We start from the raw sequence: 21,106 nt of genomic DNA, 5'->3' as shown, positions 1-21,106 counted from the left end.
TGAGAGGAGGTGTCACACGTTGGATTTTGAGTAATAGAAACAATAATAACGATCATGATCTTGACATTAATAACAACCTTGACAACCGCAACAACTAATATTATTGACTCTTGGTGTATATTAAATTCCGCCTCATCTCAGTTTCCACGAGTCCTGCGAGGCAGCAGGTACTATCGCTGTGTTTTACTGACGAGGAAATGGGGGCAAGAACGATGAAGTCGCTTACTCAGGGGCCATCGCTGGTAAATTGCACAGGCAGGCTTGAACCAGAGGCTGGCTCCAGAACTCACGCTCTCCCATTGCGAGGGTGTGCTGCCAGCAAAGAGGGAGTCACGCTCCAGATGGGAGGTGCAGTCCAGAAGTTTTCCATAAGAGGAGAAAAGGGGAACCTGGGAGGCTACCCAAGGGCGCTCTTTAATATCTTAGTGTACGTCTGTTGACACAAGACATTTATCGACCCCTGGCACATGCCTGGCACTGGCGTCCAGAGTGCACAGACTGCGCTCCTGCCACTCACCCCTCACCATCTGGAGATAACACAATTGAACACACATGCGGTCCTGGGCTGAATATAAGTTTAATTTCCCATAGCTCCTTATTTAGCCTCGCCCTTCACGTCTCCCTCCTCTTCATCACTCCTTATTTCTCATTTCTTAAATCTTATTTCTCTCCCCGACTGGAGCTAAGTTGGAAATGGAGCCTTTAGCGGTGGACAATTAGACAGTAAATCCCCGCGGCTTATGTGCCACCCGATCCGTCACCTGCTATTTTGCTTTCCGTGAGTTACTACGTGTGAATTACATACGAGCTGGACGTGAAAATCCAGCCCTATCAAATGCAGGCCCTTCCCCGCCCGCGTCCCCTCGCCCGTCTCTCCGCGGCCCCCACTCATGGCTGGTGCTCCCGCCTCCCCGGCAGGTTTGACAAAAGCAGATTCTTCAAAATTGTCCTTCTGGGACTGTCTATTTCATTTTGAACTTGACACAAAATTACTATTTTTGACAGTTGAACTTTACAGCATGCTTGATACAAATATTTCAATATCCTGTTACCTGAGCTGAGGGAGAGATAAAGTTTTACACCAGACACCTAGGGCAGCAGGGGAATACGTTTCCCGGTGACTGATTTAAACGTACGGTGAGAGCAAAGTGGTTAATGAGCTAACCATGCGCGGCGGGGCAAAGGCCAGCAGGGAAAGTAAACCCGGTAACTCAGCCGGAGCCCCGGGACCCACCGGAGGGGAATGCTGCCTGTCAGTGCCACGGCTTCGCTCCAAGTTCATTCCCGACGGGCCAGAAAGGCACACACACAAAATTAAAAAAAAATCAGTTGACATCTAGAATGTCCTCTGACTGATCCCACGGGATGGAGGAGGGCAGATGGGACGACAAGAAGGGAGGCTGGCGAGTGCCGGTGCCTTGGACATGAGGGAGTGGCGATTGTCACTGGGGAAGTGTTCTGTGGTAGGTCAGAGGAACAGATATCAGAATATCGGACGTTACTTTCAAGTCCACGTGCTCAGCAACCCGGGAAAAGGCGGAATGTTGGGCACGAGAAGGCAGAGCCTCTCAGAAAGGAGAACTGACCCAGGGGGCCCCAGGCACTCCAGAGCAACACTGTCCTGTAGAACTTTCTGGAACGGTGGGAATTTTCTCTTCGATACTAAGTTAGTCGCCTTTAGCCACATGTGCTTGTTGAGCACTTGGAATGTGGCTGATCTTTCTGAGGAGCTGAGTTTTTAACTTTGCTTAATTTTAATGAATTTAACTGTAAATTTAATCGCCACATGTGGCTGGTGGCATATTGGACGGCACAGCCCTGAAACGTGGGAAACGCAGAGGAAGCCCTCAGATGCTAACACAGGTGGCCCACCGCTGACGGAACGTGGCTTTTCACAGGTCTCACTGTTTTCTCTCTGCCAACTGGTGCCCATGTTCCCTACTCTGTGGTTCTTTCTTTCGGCCCCCAGTTTCTGCATCCTCACGAGTCTGACTGGCGTGGATGATTTTCTCTCTATGTCAACAGTATTAATTTTCCATTGTTGCATAACAATAGCACCCAAAGCTCAGGGGCTTAAAAGAACACACATTGATGGCCTCGTGATTTCTGCGGGGCAGATGTCGCCGTGTGCTCTGCTCTAGGGCCTCACAAAGCTGCAGCCGAGGAGTCCGCCGTGGCTGCAGCCTCGTTCCAGGTGTGACCGGGGAAGGGTCTGCTTCCAAGCTTATGTTCGCTGGAGGAATTAGTGCCTTGGAGGTTGCTGGACTGAGAACCTCAGTTTCTTTCTGGCTGTTGGCTGGAGGTTGCCCTCAGCTCTGTGCCACATGGGCCTTCCCAAAGGGCTGCTCGCGCCCTCAGAGCCAGCGGGAGAGAAGTCTCTTCCCAAGGTGGACAGTACCATCTTACGCACGTAATCATGGAACCACATACACACAACCACACGCATCCTGCCATCTTTGCTGTACTCTGTTGACTAGAAGCAAGTCACAGATCTCGCCCTGCCCCAAAGGGTGGGGGCTACGCAGAGGCATGGGCGCCAGGAGGCGGGGCGCGGGGCCACCCTAGAGCCAGTCCTCCACACCCACATTTCCAGCTTAATCTCTTACTGTGTTTGGTTCATTTTCTTGGTATTTCTGTTGTTCAAGTTCCAGACAAAAGAAGTAAGCAACCCAGGCTGTTCCTTTGCACCTGGCTATCCTCATACATCCCAGCCTCGGGTGGGCGGCCACCTCTCGGGTCCATCAGCCTTGTCCAGGGGGGAGGTCACTTGGGGAGCATGGCTGGGCCGGCAATGACTGGGTCCCTTGTGCACAGAGTCAAATGGGGCCACTCGCAGCAACACGGGTCTGTGGTCAGGTCATGCCCTGCACACGTAAAAGGCATAGGAAATTCTACTCCCAAAGCCTGGAGGAGGCAGAGAGCTTTTCTTTATTCGTCTGCTCGCAGCCTTTATCTGAGGTGCAGAGAGGAGAGGAGAGCCAGAGGCAAGGAATTCTTTGAAACTGGATCCAGTTACACTTTAGACAAATTAAAGGAAATGTTCCTTTACAGAGCAGAAAGTAACCTTGCGGAATTTGCTTCGGTCCGAAAGCAAAGAGGGCTCGGAATATAAATGGATTAAAAACTATAAATGACATAGTCATAAATTATGTCTATGAAAATAATCCAAATGATTAGCAATATGGGAACGGTTAAACAAATTATGGCAAATGAACATCATGGAATGTTATACAGCTTTTAAGAATAATTATATGAAAACAAAAACAATGTAGGAAAGTATTTCTGATCCAAAGCTGTAAGAAAAACTCAGAACACCAGAATTTAAATATGAAAATATTACAACTTTGTAAAATTGTATATGCATGGAATGGAGCGCGGATAATGTTTAATTATAAGAGTATGAGTGATTTTTCCTTCAAATACCCTTTATTGTTGTTATAAATCTTACTATGCAAAAAAAAGTTTAGAAATAAATGACTAAGAGTAATAGCGAACGTTCTTTGACCTGACCCCGTGCTAAATACTTTCCATGCCTTTAGCAGGGTGGTCCCAGCTATTATCCTTAATTTGCAGATGAGGAAACTGAGGCTCCAAGAGGTCAATTAACTTGCTCAGCCAGATAGAGGGATTTGAACTAGGCTGTCTGGCTCTTGTACTAGGCCGTTTTAACCAGTTGTGGGCACTATGGGCAAAGCATCCCAAGCCTACAAGTCTTCAAAGGCTTGTGGGAAATTTGGAACCTAAAAAACAAAACAAAACAGTGCATGCAGTCCAAGTTCAAACTCACACTTGGTAAGTGTAGGACGAAATATCCATAGAATGTGACAGTATATTAACTTTATTAGAAAGTTTCGGATTCACAACAATTAAGATTTCTCATTTTGCAAGAATTCCTGGTTGCCCATGGTGATCGTTGCAAAATTACAGCCAATCTCCCTACAGAGAGAGGCTGTGCTGTACCTCAGCAGGGCACATCCCTTTGGGGCGACAGGGACAAGAGAAAGAAGGCCACAGGGAAGAGGCTGGGAGGAGTCACACGGGGGGAAGAGGGGACAGAGGGGGGAGAGGCAGCTTTTAGCCACAGGACAGTGGACTCCATGCGTCACAGGGCTGACTCTGTATGATATTAACACCTACGTTGTTGTTGTTATGCTCTCATGGGGTCCACACCGTGTGTGTGTGTGTGTGTGTGTGTATGTGTGCGTGCATGCTCACACATGTGGCATATGAGTGAGTTGCCTGGCTGCGGGGGTGCGTTTTATGGTAGAAACACTCAACACTCAAGGTAGGGTACTTCTGCTTTTCTCTGCAATTGCCATTTATGGGTCCACATTTTTTCAACAGGTTGCAAATGCAAACTGTAGTGATCTCCAGAACCCACCCTGTGCTTTAGGGGAACAGAACTGTGGGTAGGCCTGAAACAACGAGGTGGCAGTTATTAACAGTCCCCGCAGCCAGCTCTCCTGAGCGAGCGCCGAACAAACCACTGGCATTCGCTTCATTCTTTGCAGGTTGTCACACTCGCTCCCAAGCAGGTTTTAACTGGGCTTTGCTCTATGTGGAAGTCACACTGAGCGGATTTTAAGGACCCACCCCACCAGTATCCTCAGCTTGGGGGACATCCATCCGGGCAACAGTGCTCTTTCCTGAAGCAAGTGAACCAGAGGTTTTGAATGTCGAGTTGCTTGAAATTTCACTCATAGGTCCCCCCCCGCCCCAGCTCCCCCCTAAGTCCTCTCTCTACCGAAATACATTCTCTATTTACGTAGCTTTTCATTAAGTCACTCGACACAGGCAAAGAGAGGGGGCCGCTATGCTCCAATCGGGAGGCACTTACGAGATAGGAGGCCAAGATAACATCTCAGGATCTTATGTTTCTAGCCTTGCAAACTCATTTTTGATGACACCCTTTAAATAACATTCGTGGTGATTTTTTTTTTCCCCATTCTGACCAAGCACTGGGATCTCATTGTGATGACTCCGGGCCGTATGTTACTTGATCAGGGTAATGTAGAATAATTACCGGCCCATTGCACTTCATTACACCGCTGTAATCGGCAGCGGTCAGTGTTTCAGCTACAGCTGCTCGGAAAATTGAGCTGACATGGATACTGTGATAGGAACGATAGGACAGGGCCCCCATGCAAATGGCAGGAATTAGCATCCGGCCAATAGGTTCTGAAATGCAATCTGCACTCAGCTCGGGACACCTGCTTTGGGTCTCTCATTTTCTCCTGGATACAATACGATGATCCCGGAATAAATGAGCCCTTCAACCTGTGGTCTGCCTTGTAAAAGGTCACTGAAATGCCAGAGAAATGTTAAATACCACGGAAACGTAAGGAGAATTATATTCCATAACACATCATATAATTGCTTCTAATGGTTAGTTTTATCGGCGCAGTTGACACCCTGATTCAGTCTAAATCCAGCCTGTAGATGCCTTTTTCACATTTACATGCTGTGAAACAATGAAAACGGTCCAGCGTTGTGCAAGGGCTATATAGGGTCACCAATATAATCTATCATCTGGAATAGGATACTTTAGATAGTAAAATGAAGCAATACTAATGATTACACTGGGACAAGGGACAGAAACCAGGACCATTCCCAGAAAAATGAGGCATGTGGTACCCAAGGCATAGGGTGCAGCCGTGATCTTGGTTTTCTCTCTTTACCCTTACAGCCAAAGCTAGTGTCATCTGGAGATGACAAAGGTCATGACCTTGCCCTTCTTTCCCCCCGCTGGGTGAAATGCATTCTGCTGGCCCTTCTAGTGCAGCAAGGAGATGCTAACACAGGCTGGGGGCTTCTGAGAGGAACCTAGGCTAAATATAGAGATTAGGGAGCCATCCCTTTGGATGGGTGTATATGTATACACTTATGGGCAAGCCCAGCTTGGAAAATACCACTATGGAGCCATGGACAGAAGAGGAGGGGGAGCCGTGGAACCAGGAGAAGGAAGAGTTTAGAGAAAGGAGGGAAACCAGGAGACTGCAGCATCATGGGAAATAAGAGGACTGATGGACATTCATTGGGTCTGGCGACAGGAAGGTATGACAGCCAGTCTCCAAGATGCCGTCCAAGGGTCCTGCCTCCAGGTGTTCGTGTCCTGTGTGGTCTCTCTCACACCAATAGGGATGTCCTGTGTATCTCCAGTAGGATATTGCTGAAATGATAGATTGTGACTTTTGAAACTTAGTCATAGGATACACTGTGGCTTCCACAATGTTCTTCCTTTGAGTGATCTAAGGGAAGGCAGCGGCCATGTCATGAAGATGCTCAAGCAGTCCTGAGGAGAGGTCCTCGTGGTGAGGAACTGAGGCCTCCTGCCAAGAACTGTGTGGTGAGCCATCCTGGAAATAGTATGATTATAAAGAATATGTCCTTTTTTAGGCTTCCCAGAAGCAATGCCCACTAGTTTCTTTTCAAGGCAAATGATCCTATAAGATTTGACGAAAAATGTGATTCAAGACACTGTGTACAAAAATCTGCCTCATTACTTCATAGCCACACTTCTCATTTTCCAGGGAAATAGTTTGAGTTTCCTTTTAGCCTCTCATTCCCCCTGCATTTTTCTATAGATAAAGTTGTATTGCACAGGATAACCCACCTAAAAGGGATCCACAACCTTCTTCTAAGTGGGTCAACTGAGGGCACAGGCCCCCTGCAATTACTGGACGATGTCCACATGGCATAAACATTTTCTGAAAGACACCTGCAGTGTCATCGCATGATCTGAATCTGTTTGATTGAAAAAGAAAATGGCGGCATGGCCACGTGGCCCGGCTGGAGTTTACGGACACACACTCCCTTCGGGAACGCCAAGTGGAAGTGGCATTTGCAGGGCGAGCTGAGTTTTCTCTATTAGCTTCGTCCAGACCCAGAGCCTCCCTCTGCCCCGCGTGTCCTTTGCTAAATCACATCCCTGATCCACTCCGAGTCATGAATTAGTAAAGAACCAACGAAATGCCCTATCTGGACAAGCCTGTTTAATCTTTCATGGCTGGCTCCAGGAAGGATGCCCTTTGAATGGCTATTTCTTTCCTTTTTCCCCCATTCCCCTCAAGAGTTGGCTGAAACAAATGCTGCCTTGTTTCCTCTGTACCCCCGTAGGTAATATTTTTTTAAATACTTGGGCTCACAAAATGAGGAAGGAAGGAAGGAAAGCCAGCATCAGGGCTGCTGTGTGTGGCTGTGTAGACTGTGCACTTTCCAGGCATGCACGGGGGTGTGGCTGAAACCCTGACCACACTCCACTGCGCAAGTGTGGGCCCCGGCGGGGCCGTCCCACTGAGAGAGGGGCGGGACAAAGGCCCTGTCCCTGGTAACACTGGTCCCACCAACACTGCTTCTCACCACCCCCCTTCTCGTCTCTTCCACCTCAGCAGAAAACCTATAGGAAGCCCCTTGTCATTTGTTTTTCTCCCTGGGGAAAGGTTAATTCTTGTAGTCGTAATTCATTTACAGGAAATTAGACACAGGAGCGGCTGGATGCCCAAGATCATTTGAAAAGTCCCTTTAGAGCGCTTTTCCTCAGGTTTGTTCAAGGCCCTGTCCCCATCCTGAATTCCTGATGGGCCTCAAGCATCACTCACATGGGCTCCCTGTGGCCAGACTGGAATCCAAGGAGGCAGGACGCCAGCCACACTGGGATGTCTGGGGCTGACTCGGCTGGGTTTAGAGCTGACTGCGCATCTTCCCAGAATCACCCGCTCTTCCCATCCTTAGATATTTCCTTCCGAAGGTTTTCATCAAGGTTCTAAGTGTTTGGTGTCAGCCTCAGATGATGGGTCTTTTTGATATCCATACAGAATCTCTGCTTCCGCCTTATCTGTCATTAGGGGGCCAGAGGATTGATATCCACAGATAACTCAAAAGTACTTGGTGAAGGAGGGTTTTTGTCTCTTTTCCTTCTGAGTTTTTAGCCAGAGCAGCCACAAGGCATGAAAACGACCGATTCAAGTTTTATCCTGGTCCATGCCCATCTTCTGGCATGGCCGGCTCCAGGAGCTTATTTAGAAAGGTTGTTGTATTTCATGGTCTCCATGACACTGTCTTTTCTTCTGTCAAGGACAGCATCATGTAGAATGGTCCAGAGTCAATTCCTTATACTAATTCTCCCAACGGGCTTGGCTATGACCAGCTGCTGGAACAGGTAGGGCCACAGTGGGAACCCGGCTCTGCCTCAGCCCTAAGTCTAACTCCTCATTTCTCTGGCACATCACTGAGCAGAAACGCAAACTCTAGGCCCCGTGTGAAGTTGCTGCAGTCCATCTGTTTAGCCCCCACCCCTCCACTTCTCTGTTGCGACCGGAGCTGCTCTGAGCACAGGAATTGCCTTCACGAATGCGGATTGTCCTGTACAGCATGATGTAGTAGCCATGACGGCTTATTTTAGTCTATAAAGTTTATAGAATCTAAGGTGGTGCTGACTTCACACATTCGTTGTGGGTTAGCCTTATTAGGGTATCATTTCTTTTCTAAACTGACTGGTGGGGAAATTGCTCTTCAAAGTGCTCAAGGACATGCGGAGAATGGAATATATAAACCACTAAGCCATGAAAAGATATGAGCAAGAAGACAACATACTGTATGATTCCAACAATATGACATTCTGGAAAAGGAGCGGTTGCCGGGGTGAGATGGTGGGTGGGGGGGTGGGGTGAGCGGGCAGAGCACAGAGGACTGTGTAAGATACTGTAATGATGACCACATGTCATTATACATTTGTCCAAAGCCATAGAATGTACACCAGGAGTGAGCTTGAGGAAAACTATGGACTTTGATTATGATGTGTCGATATAGGTTCATCCTGGTAATAAAGGTACCATGCTGGTGGGAAGGTTGATAATGGGGGAGACTATGCATGTGCGGGGCAGGGGATATGTAAGAAATCTCAGTGCCTTCCCCTCAAATTTATTGTAAACCTGGAACTGTTCTAAAAAAATAAAGTCATTAAAAAAATGTATTCAAGGGACTAAAGCGAAAGGACATCGACACTGTGCCTCAGCAGGGCCCATCTGGCTATATGACAACAGACACGAGTGCTCATGGTCATTAAAAGGCAGGTACAGGAGTGTTTGCAGAAGCTTTATTGATAAGAGTAAAGAGCTGGAAACAACCCAGATGTCCACTGGCAGTGGCAACACTGAGTTGAGCTCGAGCTGTAAGATGGAACACTACACGGCATGTGGCGAGAGAGCGCATTGGAGCACTAATGTGGACATGTCTTGCGGACAGACTGCCAAGCACAGAAAACAGACACCAAAGAGTATATGCTTATGGTTCCCCTTAGAGAAAGTTCAAAAAAAGGCCAAACTGATTATGATGATAAAGGTCAAAATGGTGGTTATTGACGGAAGGGGCACAAGGGAGCCCCCCGGGTGCTGGGGACATTCTGTATCTTGACCCAGGTGGTGGTTATATGAGTGTACACATATGTAAATATGTCACTTAAGACTGTACGCTTCCTGTGTACCTCAGTTTTTAAAATTCAGTTAAAAACACTGAAGGGCGCGGGCTGTTGGAGTTGGTGCTGGCCCCTGCCAGCTGACCCATGGTCTCTAAGGTTGCCCCTTGCAAAACCCTCCCACTGTGTTGTTCTGAGGCCACTTCTGACCGAGTGGGTGGCCTTGATCCAGCAGGAATGCATGGGATCAGTCACACTGCTAGGGATCCAGTGTGTGGGTGCCTGTGGCCCATTCTTGGCAACTTCATGCCCAGTGACCCCTTCTCACCAGGCTGCTCATGTCATGTTCTCAAGGGCAGATTCCCAGTGGCTTGTGGTTTTTCCTTGAACCCAGGCCCACTGCTTGGGGCACTGATGCCACGTTTTTCTCTTACCAGCATCTTCCCCCCCAGGCACCTGGACCCTGTCTTTCACACCGATAGTCCCTACAGTCCCTACAGACGTGGGGTACCAAATGGACTGATCTTGAACCATGTCGGCGTGACCTGAGTATGAGAAACCACGTTACCTGGGGTCTCTTCTCATATCCACTGCCTGGTGGACCCTCCTGATTGGACTTCTGGACCTCTGAGAAGCAGTCCTACAGGTGGGTCCCTTCACCTATTCACTGTCACTCCCCACTGGGGCATGTTGGTGAGCTCCCAACCACACAGCACACTCCCCCAACCCAGCCTGGGATAGTTCACATCCACCAGCTGCTGTATTTCTGATACGCCTATATCAGGCAGAACACTAAAGAAAACACAAATGTTTCTTTAAAGCCCTAAGACCTAGAGCGTACATTGAGACATACATTAACGCTTCCTTCTGAGCTCTTTCTTGACTCATTTCTTTGGAGAGGAAAAGCTACTTTGCAGCTGCCCTTTAACTGTTAGTGTCTGAGGCACAGTGGGAAGGACAGAGAAAGATAAAGGGATTGTGCCCGGAGACGGTCACCCCAAAATGTTCAGCACAACCTGAATGATTTCCAACACGCTCGATCTGTTTCTAGAATTTTGTGATTCATGAGCCACAAAGGGAGTGAGAACAAAGTAAACACAGCCACTTAGAGATGGATGGACACACAGAGACTAAGCCACAAGCCACAGCCAAAGAGCAGAGAGGAGAGGCAGGGAAATGCCACCTGGATTATTGTACTTAAAGAGGAGGAACGTACGTCACACCAAGGGCCTCCTGGCAACGTGCACGGGCGTGACAATGACCAGACCGGCCGGACCGCCGCTGTCTGCCTCGCTGAGTCCAGTCCTGCGCCTCCCGGGTCATCCCGCAGAGGTCCCGGGAGCCCCGCAGGGTCCCAGTCCTCCTGCTCAGGCCTGCCCAGGCCTGTCTAGTAGCCGCATCCACTGCGGTCTTGTCCCTGCTCTGCCCTCTCGAGGCCACCGCCAGCTATACCCTGTCCTTGCCATTACCCTTCCCTGCTCATCCATCGGTTATCTTTGCACGTGTCTCCCTTAGCGTCGCTCTCAGACTGCAAGCCTCCTGCGGGCCTGTGTCTTTGTACCTTTCTCTGGTGCCTTCGGCTAAAATCCCTCCAGGTAGCGGGTCTTCGCTATGTGTAGACTTAAGACTCACCCGTTTGCCGGTGGTTGACCTCAAATGCTTGTGATGGACTTTTCCCGCAGCTGGACTGTGGGCAGAAACCTGCACGCACAGTTCTTCTGGAGGCAGACGGTTAATGGTCACGAAACCGGCCCCTGTAGGGCCCCATTTGGACAAACACATCCATTTATAGTAGATGTTTCTCTGAAAATAGCACCAGTAGATGGATAAAAACAACGCAATAGGTTCAACATTTTCAACAGTAAATTTTTTCTAAAGATTTCTCCAATTAAATATGTTTGGAGAGTCAGTGAGATTTGAGAAGGGACGCCTTATACCCAAGGAGGGTATCGAGAAACCAGTGATCTGCCTCCTCACTCAATTATTCTTTTCCAGTGTTTCAATTCCCTTTGAATAAGAAATAGCTGGAAGGTTGAACTGTACGTTCAACTGTATGTCATATTCTTTCCGGGTTCTAAAACTGCCGTAAATTAGAAATATCCAGGTTTTTCTCCTGGCTTGCGAGTGTTGACGCTGCAGTCACCCACTTTTCAGCTTGGACAGCCAGTGTGACCTAGGAGGACATGGTCCTTAGTATTTGTTAAATTCTGGGCATGAGTCAGACACTGTCTATCTCCACCGCCTGAGGCCATGAGCATGGAAACTTCTGTGCCTGCGATTCCTCATCTATGAAGTTACGATAATAGAACTAACATCTAAGTGTTGTCCTGAGGATTAAATTAGTTAATATGTGTAATATGTAGCTTTATTTTAACAACCGACACATGGTACGCACTATATAAGTGTTTGTTGAAGAAATAAAAATAAAATAAGCTTAATTCTCGCAGTAGTGCTTTGTGATAGGTGCTTTCAAAAGCCCTCCCACCAAAAATAGTTAAAATCCAGCTGATTCATTTGTCTTCTGTCCTTAGCTTTACAAATGGTGGATATCACCAAGCAATTTTCTGACCCTTGGTGGCAATTATTTATACAGCCTGACGGTCTCAACTGTATTTGTTTTGAATAAATAAATATAATTACCTCCATCCTCAAGTTCCCTAACAAACATTTTCCGAGCACTGAGAGTGAAAAGGGACACCACTATCTTTCCTGTAACTGGCTAAGTCAGTTTCACACTTGCAAAGGAGAAGCTTAGCCGACGGGGGAAATGTCTTAAAATATTAATTATGTATTACTCAGATTCATAAATCTTTTAAATTTCCTGAAAGGTGCTAATAACAAGAACATGTACTCACTCAAGGGAAACAATGACGCATTTGCATTTTATTAGTTAAAATAAGTGCAGTAATACTTCAGTTGTCTGTTACCTGATTGTCACTGAAAACGGGCCATTTAACGTGTGTACATTGTTGAAACAACTAAATCCTGGTCCTTCGATTGCAAAATCTCTGATCATTTTAACTTAAAAAAAATAATGCAAACATATAATCACTCCCTTTTTATTATTCTGAGCCTACAAGAAAATACGAAAAATGCTGAACGTAATGTGAGGTCTCTTTTTGTATGGGAAGCAAAGGTCAACATTACTTTACAGAATAGAATCACAGTAACACGTTCGGATAGTTTGAGGCAGGAAGAGCTCTCTGCCCGCGCATCGAGCGGCCCCGCTGCGGATGACTTATTAAATACCGCGTTGTGATTGTATGTTATTAGTTCACAGAGCTCCGTGGGCCTGTTGGGTTTCACGTGTGAGGTACCGGCTATGAAAAATAATTAGAACTAGTTTCTAGGGAGTAAGAAAAAGTTGATCAAGCCGGCATTATAAAGATGTATACCTATAACCATCTACTCAACAAGAAGTGTTACTGGTGATTAAAAAGGGAGAGAGCAGGGAGGGGGGGGTTCCTGGGACACCATACAGATTAGGAAAATGAAACTGCCTTTGTCCTGTCTCTGAAGGGGAGCCCAAGCTATTTGAAACATTTTTGATGCTTTCACCAAAAAGAATAGTCTTGCCTAGAAAAGTCAAATTCTGCCAAACCTTATAATGTGGTTCCTCACAAAAACTATTGATCGGGCTGAATTTTAAAAGTTAAGGGCAGTGATACCTTTGAGCTAGAGAAGGAACAAAAATAAAAAATAAATGGTAAAGGGCCCTAAATAGCATAGGAATGATTCTGAGCAACTAACCTGCCGTGTCTCCTAGTGTTTAGTTAGCAGTGCTGGCCTGCTAAGGCTTAATCATTGCTCTGGGACGCTTGGCCTGGTATATCTTGTTGTGTCATGCATTTGCCCCTGGTTTTCCCCAGGATTTACAACTGATCTTGCTAACTCAGGAGCCCACAGACCTTTCTGGTGTCCCCCTGGAGTGTCTTGCATTGGGTAATGATCGCAGACATCTCTTTGGGACAAACATAAACATAAGGGAGTTGATTTTGCCATTCATTTTTATTGGTGTTGTGATTATGATTATGGCCTGTCCTTGTATTTGATCTAGTAACTTCCCCAAAGCCCTCCCTAAGTATTGTTAATCTCTTAGCTTGGGGCAATTGCTTGGGCTAGATTCAGCCCAAAGTGTTCTCAACCCAACCCTCCCATCCCTTTCTAGTAGAAGGAGGCAGGATTTTATCATACGAGAAGATTTTTGCTAAATCTATTCCAGGCATCTGCTTCTGCGACCATATCAGAGCCTCACGACAAAGAAGCTTTGCCAGGTATTGAAATCCAATTAACTGTTGTACTAATGCTAATAGCTGCCATGTGCTGAGCATCTCTGTGGTAGCCGGCGCTGCTCTGAGCAGTGGCTGTGCATGAATTCCCTGAGTTCCCCAACAATTCTGAGGCGTAAGACCCGGAGCCAGCAAGCAGCTTGCTGGGGTCACAGAGCGAGTGCTGGCAGCACTTTGGGCCCTTGCTGTGCGGTGATACAGCCTCTTCGTGATGTCTGTTAGGAGGTGACTTGTGCCTCGATTCAACTAGTCCAAAACGGGGGCGAGAGCCCAACTGTAAGCTAAATAAAATTACATGGGGTGATACGCAGGGCATATTAAATTTCATGCACTTTACCCCATGTCTATAGAATCTTCCTAAGGTGGGCCCTTGGGTCTGCTTGAGTGGGGCATACAAGACAAGGCGGGTTGTGAGATTACCCGACAAGGGAGGGGTTTTATATAAAAACAGTGCACTGAGTGAAAGAAGCCAGTCACAAAGGGCCACAGGTTGTACGATTCCATTTACACATATGAGATACCCAGAAGAGGCGAGTTCATAGAGACAGGAAGTACACTAATGGTTGCCAGGGGCTGGCGGGAGGGGATTAGGGGGAAACGGGAGACTGCTGGGGGATATGAGTTTCTTTTGGGGGAGTTGAAAATATTGTAAAATTGATCTTGGTGTTGGTTGCCCAGCTCTGTGAATATACTAAAAACCATTAAAGTGTCCACTTTAAGTGGGTGAATTGTATGGTGAGTGAATTCCATCTTAAGAAAGTAGTTATTAATAATAAAAACCTCCCAGAGTGTTGAGCCTGGTCCCAAGTGTCTCAAGACAGAGGCAGCTCTGGAGGACTCGGGCAGATGTGGGTTTCATAACATTCGCTTATTCGAGGGAGAAATGGCCGATTAATTAAATTTATATAAATAATTTATGTTGATCATAAAAAATTAAAAGCACCCCTAATCTTGACATCACTGTTAACATTTTAATTATTGGTAACATTTTAAGGTTTATCCTTGAGGGTTTTTTTTCTGTGCATGTATAAGGTACGTAGAGAAACTGCCCCGACTCTTGTAATTTGCTTTCCTCGCTAAGGGATGCCCTGTGACAGTGGCTGTCAGCGCAGTGTGATGCCTGGAGCATCAGCATCAGCATCAGCATCACCTGCACTTACAAGTGCACATTCGAGAGCCCCACCCGGGCTTACTGCGTGAGGAATCTGGGAGTGGGGCTGTCAGTCTTGTAACTGGCTGTGCCCGTGATTCTGATGCACATTGTCCTAGTTTCATGGTTTCCACTCTGTAGAGCAGCAGCTCTCAAAATGTGGCCTGAGACCGGCAGCACCGCCTGGGAAGGTGTTAGACAGGTGCCTCCTCACGCCACCCAGACGGACTGAATCGGAAACTCGGGGGTGGGGTCAGCCTCCTGTGTTTCAAGAAGCCCTCCTGGGGTTCCGGTGCGTGTTAGCATTTGAGAACCAGGGCCATGACTGCTAAGTAGTGCTGAGGACTCCCTCACTCTGCCCAGGATCTGGACCTTTCCACTGGGGGGCCCTCCCAGGTGGGTGTTTATAATCATCTTCGTTCCTGTTCTCACCGAAGCAGCAGCATCGGAAGGTGCCAGAGGGAGAATGGATCGATTGTCTGAGGCTCCGCAGGGAGCGGACGGCAGGGTCTGGGCTTGAACCTGGCTCTGAAGACCGAGTGCCCTCCACTCGTCGTGTGGAGCGTCGCAATGTTGCGTTCTCCGCGGCGGGGTGCCCCAGTAGAGGATGGGTGGGGAAGAAAGGACATAGGACCAGGGCTTTGGAGGAGATGAGCAGCTCCCCTGCCACGGCACCTTAGGCTGGGAAGGAAGGGGACGCGGTTTGCGTAGCAGGCCCCCCCTCAGGAGCTGGCGCTCCAGATAAGGCCCCCTTGTTCCCTCTCGCGCAGGCCGGATGCCTTGGTCCAGGCACTTTGCACTTCATCTGCAGCACGCCCGGTGCGCGGCGGGGGCTTTGTGTGTCGAGGGTCTTACTGGGGATTACCGGAAGCCGGGAATAATGGTGACATTGTTTGCAGAGCCGAGGTGGAAAAATCAGACCCGGGTGGAAGGATTTGTTTTTCTGCCACGAAGCTGACGGGGGTGGGATGGGGTGGAGGGGGCTCTTCGAAAGTTCCCTGACTGTGGTGCTGAGTCTCTCCGCTTGGAAACACTCCTGGATGACATGGGCGGGTTCCCAGCAAATACCGTGCACACCCCTCTATCACCAGGCATCCAATTCCGGCGAATTCTGCAATATGGTGACAGTAATGGAAAGCGAAATGATCTCTAAATAATGGTTTAAGATGGCTACTCGATAAAGGGCCCTGCAATAATTATGATCAATGGAGCATGGATTCAATATATATTGCCCATTTAGATGCACCAGATTAGCTTAACAGCTTTCTTTAATGTTCTGAGTATTTTGCGTGCGTGTGTGCGTGTCTGTGTGTGTGTGGGTGTGTGTGGGTGTGTGTGCAAGGAGGAGGGCGGGAGAGAAGGGCAGCCTGCAGGCTGCTCGCAGCACCGCTGGCCTCCCATTGATCCATGTGGCCGAGGTGACGCGGGGCCGAGGGAAGGAAATTGAGATTCAGGAGCTGTGTGATCCATTACCAGGAGAAAGCGCCCACTGTCCTGGGTGAGCGGGGGCGGAGGAGCGACACCTGATACGAGTTTAGTCATTTCGCAGAGGGCGCGCTCTGGATGAAGATTGGGCGTAATCACGGAAATTAGCCGAGCAGGCAGCCGGCCGCAGGAATCCGCCGCGTCCCCGTAGCGCCCGCGCCCAGCCTAAGTGAGCCGGACAGGCCTCGCTTGGGAAAGCTGGGCTGGCCATGGAAATGTGTTTTACCAGGATGGGGGGAATGATTTACTTGACATTGGTCCTAATCCTCCCGCCCAGCCCCCCCAGGAGGGAAATTTTCCGTGACAGCCTGTCTAGAAATCTGGGTCCGTTCCCTACCTTTTATGTTGCTGGGCTGATCCCAGGTAACGCACAGGCTCTGTGATCAGCGCGTAATGACGAGGGCAGTGTGCCAGATGGGCTGAATTCCTTGGGATAATGAGGGTAAGATGATTGCAGTCTCAGTCCTGACTTGCTTTGATTTGTCAGTTAAAATAAAGACCCGTCTCCACCCTTTCATGAAAGGACATCAGTAGGAAGTGTCACTGCTCACGGGAGGAGAAGCCAGTCCCCTCAACCCGCCAGTCTCCGCCGATGTCCCCGCTGATTGGGAGGGGTGAGGGGCTAATTGACCCGGTGATTCTTAGGCCTGGAAAGGCAGCTGGAGTTCAGATGATACCAGGGGCAGCCAACGTTCATTGAGAATTTACTATCTGCCGGGCGTTTTAGGGCGGCGCTTCCCAAACTTTGATGTGTGCTCGGGGCCCCCCAGGGGCTTGTGAAGAGGCAAATACTGATTCCTGAGGTCTGAGGTGGGCCCTGTGGGTCCACAAGTCCAGTAGGACCCCAGATGGCGCCAGTGCAACCCGTCAGCAGACCACACTTTGAGTAGCAAGGGTCTGGGGCCGAACCTCATTTGATTCTCACATGGATCCCACAAGGTGGGTGTTCTGATCACTCCCGTTTTACAGAGAAAGAAATAAGCTGACCCTTAAAGAGGTCAAGGGTCTTGCAGGTTGTCTCCTAGCTCTTGAAGGACAGGTCTGAGATCCGAAACGAGGCGTTCCATCCATCTTCCTGTCCCCTCAGCGGCAGCCATGGGGATATGGCAGAGCGGGGACGGGGGAGCAGCCAGATTCCTGAGTGCCTGGAGGAGGGATTTCTTGCAGAGTCATCCAACCCAGACAGCAGGAGCGAGAAGTCCACTTAGTTTTATAAAGCCTCTGTGATTCCAGGGCTCTGCTGCACCAGCCAGGGTGCATTATCCTGACAAGCACCGTCAGACTCCTAACCGCTCACTGTTCTTCGTAATTCCCATTGCCTCTGGTCATCAGGCATCCACATTCACCCGGACCATCAAATTGTCCAAATGGGGCCAGGGAGAAAAATGGATGGAAGGGAGGTCCCTCCAGGAGTCCTGGTGGGGGGCAGGTGACGCCCCTGTTATTTTTGAGCCTTCAGAGTGGTAATGCTGGGCCTTAGGGCTTCAACTCAGCGCTCATCAACACCTCGGACCAATTTCCAAATGCTCCAGGCTTGATTAAACCCAAGGCCCAGTTTGCCAAGGGCTTCCTCCCCCACCTTAATTGTTTAGATTGTGTAGAATTTGAGTAAAATTTAACCCAGATGTTTCTGATTCGTTTAAATCACCAGAGAAGGCTCTTAGGTTGCCATTTGATGTTGAAGAGGGTTTCCAAGCATTTCCCCCTTCTTATTAGGAGAGGTCACATTTGGGTGGGGGGAAAGCAGTCCCATGCACCTCGAAGTTTCATCTGATTTGATTTGAAAACCCATTTCTGTGAAATCTGAGTCAGAACTCAATTTTACTTTGACCTTGTTTTCAGATCCCTACCATGAGCATCTCAGAGAGGGAGCTGGAGCGATTTGCATGCAGTTGCTATCAGAGATCCTTATTTGAAAAAACACCCCAGACCTGGCCTTCGCCAGCCCCGTGGCCTGACTGGAGCTGGCAAGTGGCCACTCCCTTCTTTAACCACAGGAGAGGCAATTTGGGCCAGGTGAGCCCGTGGATTTCCCTTTATCTTGCTACCTGGGCGTTTGCTAAGCTGAAGTCAGTCAGTCTGGCACCAAGTGTCTGGGATCTACCTGAGAAATGAGTTTGTCGGTAGGTTGTTGTGCAGTCTAGGGCAGCCGTCCTCAAAGTGTGGCCTCAGACAGGGAGCGTCAGTATCACCTGGGAGCTGTTAGAAATGTGAGCCTGTGAGCTCCATCCTAGACACACCGAATCAGAAACCCCAAAGGTGGGGCCCAGCGGTTGGTGTTTTAACGAGTCTTCAGGAGTTCTGATGCCCCCGGAAACTGGAGCATCACATCTAGGCCCTCAGGTAAGGCTTGTCACCTTACTCATAGGACTTTGTAGGAGTTCATGAGCTAACACTGTTACATGACTGGATACCCAGAGCCAGGGCTCTAAGAGTGACTTTTTTAATCGAGTCGGAAGCCAAAGAAATCAAACAGACACTTGAGTTGACTTTTTTCCATCTGAGTTACCTTTTTTTCCTTCCTTTTTTTTGCACAGTTCTGTATTGGATGGCTGTTTAGGGGACAGTGTCAATACAGCCAAAATACCTTTATTAAACAGCAGCTCCCTGGAAGTGGAAATTCTAGGCGCCATGGCCAGTTTCTGGAGCTTGAAAATGCAGTTCCCTCAGTGTTCAGGCATTTATGATGTGCACGTAGAGGGATCCCTGGAGTTGGCAGGTTGGTGTGATGGACCCCTCTCCCCTCCCTGAGTTCATTTATACAGGTAGGCACCTGTCAGTCATTAACTGAACTTCTGTTACAGTCGAGTGCTGGCCAAGGAGGGCTTGGGGATTCCCATCAGAGACCAGGCTCTTAACCACTGTGCTAAGTGAAAAGTTCCCAGACTAGAGACTGGCTAGAATAATTAAACAAATGGTTAATGAAACAAAGTTCTATATTGAGCATTTCCCAGCAATGGGAGTATGGGGAGCAGCCCCGGGTGTGTGGAGGTGTCTTCATGCAGGACTTCCCAGAAAAGGTGAAGATTCCCTGGGTAGGTTGGCATGGGCCATAAAGGGGCACAGAGCCAGGAGCGAGGACTTCAGAATGTCTGTGGTCCAGGCAGCCTGGGGGAGAGATGAAGCTGGAGACGGTGGGGTCAGTTTGCAAAGTGTCCCCCATGGCATGCTAAGTTCCTCCTATTCCTTGGAGTCCTGTTTAAACCTATCTTTCAAGGGGCATTCTGTGGTGTCTGGGTCCCCTGTCACTCATTTCTCTCCAGCTCTCTCAGCCCTGCTGGTTGGTGGAAAGGCAGTGAGGGGTAGGAGAAAGTCACAGGTCCAGAGATCTGAAGGTAAGAGGTACCCGGTGAACATCATTCACCGTGGTGCTGGGGTGACACTGCCCTTGTGTCCAACATCTTTTGCTTTGTACCTGACATGCTAGTTCTGTCTGGTATCACTGTCCACAGACAGACAGTGCTCCTGAGCTCATGTGATCCCTCCTACCCATCTCAGAACATCCCACCCCCGTGAACCTTCTTTGGTTACCCAAGTCCACAGCAAGCCATCCCATGAGCTTCCATGCTGTCTGTCCCTGAGTGGATGGGACCTCAGGGGTCTTATGTGTACTTGGCTCTTGCTGAAGTTTCTGTTTCCTCTCCCCAGTTTAAGGGACGGTGGATCCTTCACATAGACGCTGATGAAGGCGCAGGCCTGTGTGAGCTAGTGAACAGGTGGACGGTACCCTGGGAGGTGGTGCCCCCGCCCCAGCTTTAGCAGGAATTATACAAATGGCTCACAGGGCTGTGGTCACCACATTCACCATGGACTGTTAGGACACTGTTTTTGCATAGGAGACCGGGGTGTGTTGAAAGCATAAGTATGCATTTCCCAAATGTAAATCTGATCATGTGACTCTTCTGCTTAAAAACTTTAATGGCTCCAAATTCCTCCCAGGATGAAGTTTAAACTCCCTGTTATGGCTTCGAGCCCTGGACAGGCCGGGCCTGTCCACCCTCTGACTTTCTGTTCCACCCCTGGGCCCTCATGGTCCAGGCTCCTACCTCACTTATGGGCTCCTGGCACCTCAAATGGGCATTTGCTTTCAACCCTGCACCCTCAAGCAAGACCCTCCCTTCAATGACAAGCTTCTGTCCTCGCCTCGATTACCAGTTAACTGTCGTTCCAGAATGTGGGAGCTTGTGCATCCCCAGATCCTCTGTGCCTGGGTTAGGCGTCCTCTGATGTGGTCTTGTGGTGCTGTGGACGTCCCATCTCTTTTGTTACACCTGCCCTCATTTCCCTAGACAACATGCTCGCTGAGGACAGGGGCCATTTCTAATTCGTGATGGGTAGGTTGGAGGCTCTGGATTTTTGGTGCCACAAATGAGCGAATGAATGAATTCTGTGCTGCAAAGGCAGGAGCCAAGGGTCACAGGTCAGAGCAGCGTTCATTGTGCAACACTCACCAGTCAGTCCCTGCTGAGGATGCTCAGTAGCTTTGGGGGGGGGGGGGCAGAGTTGGGAGCCCCATTTATACTTGTAACAAAAACATCTTTTACTGAGGGCTCCAGCAAATCCTCTTAAATGACTCCATTTCGATGCCTCTAATGACATATATTCTTGCTGCCGACAACCTGTCATGATGATTTCACATTTCAAAGTGCTGAGAGAATGTGCCTAGGTCGACTTTATGCCATTCGCCGGGATGGCGAGTTTCATTTCTAGATGCATTTTTTTTACCCCAGCCGACTCTTCTCTACCTGATAATGGAGGGTTATAGTGGAC

The sequence above is a fragment of the Miniopterus schreibersii genome (assembly GCF_964146895.1).
Source record: "Miniopterus schreibersii genome assembly, chromosome: 14".
NCBI lineage: Eukaryota > Metazoa > Chordata > Mammalia > Chiroptera > Miniopteridae > Miniopterus > Miniopterus schreibersii.
The sequence above is the reverse complement of the archived record's forward strand: the minus strand, read 5'-3'. Positions refer to the sequence as shown.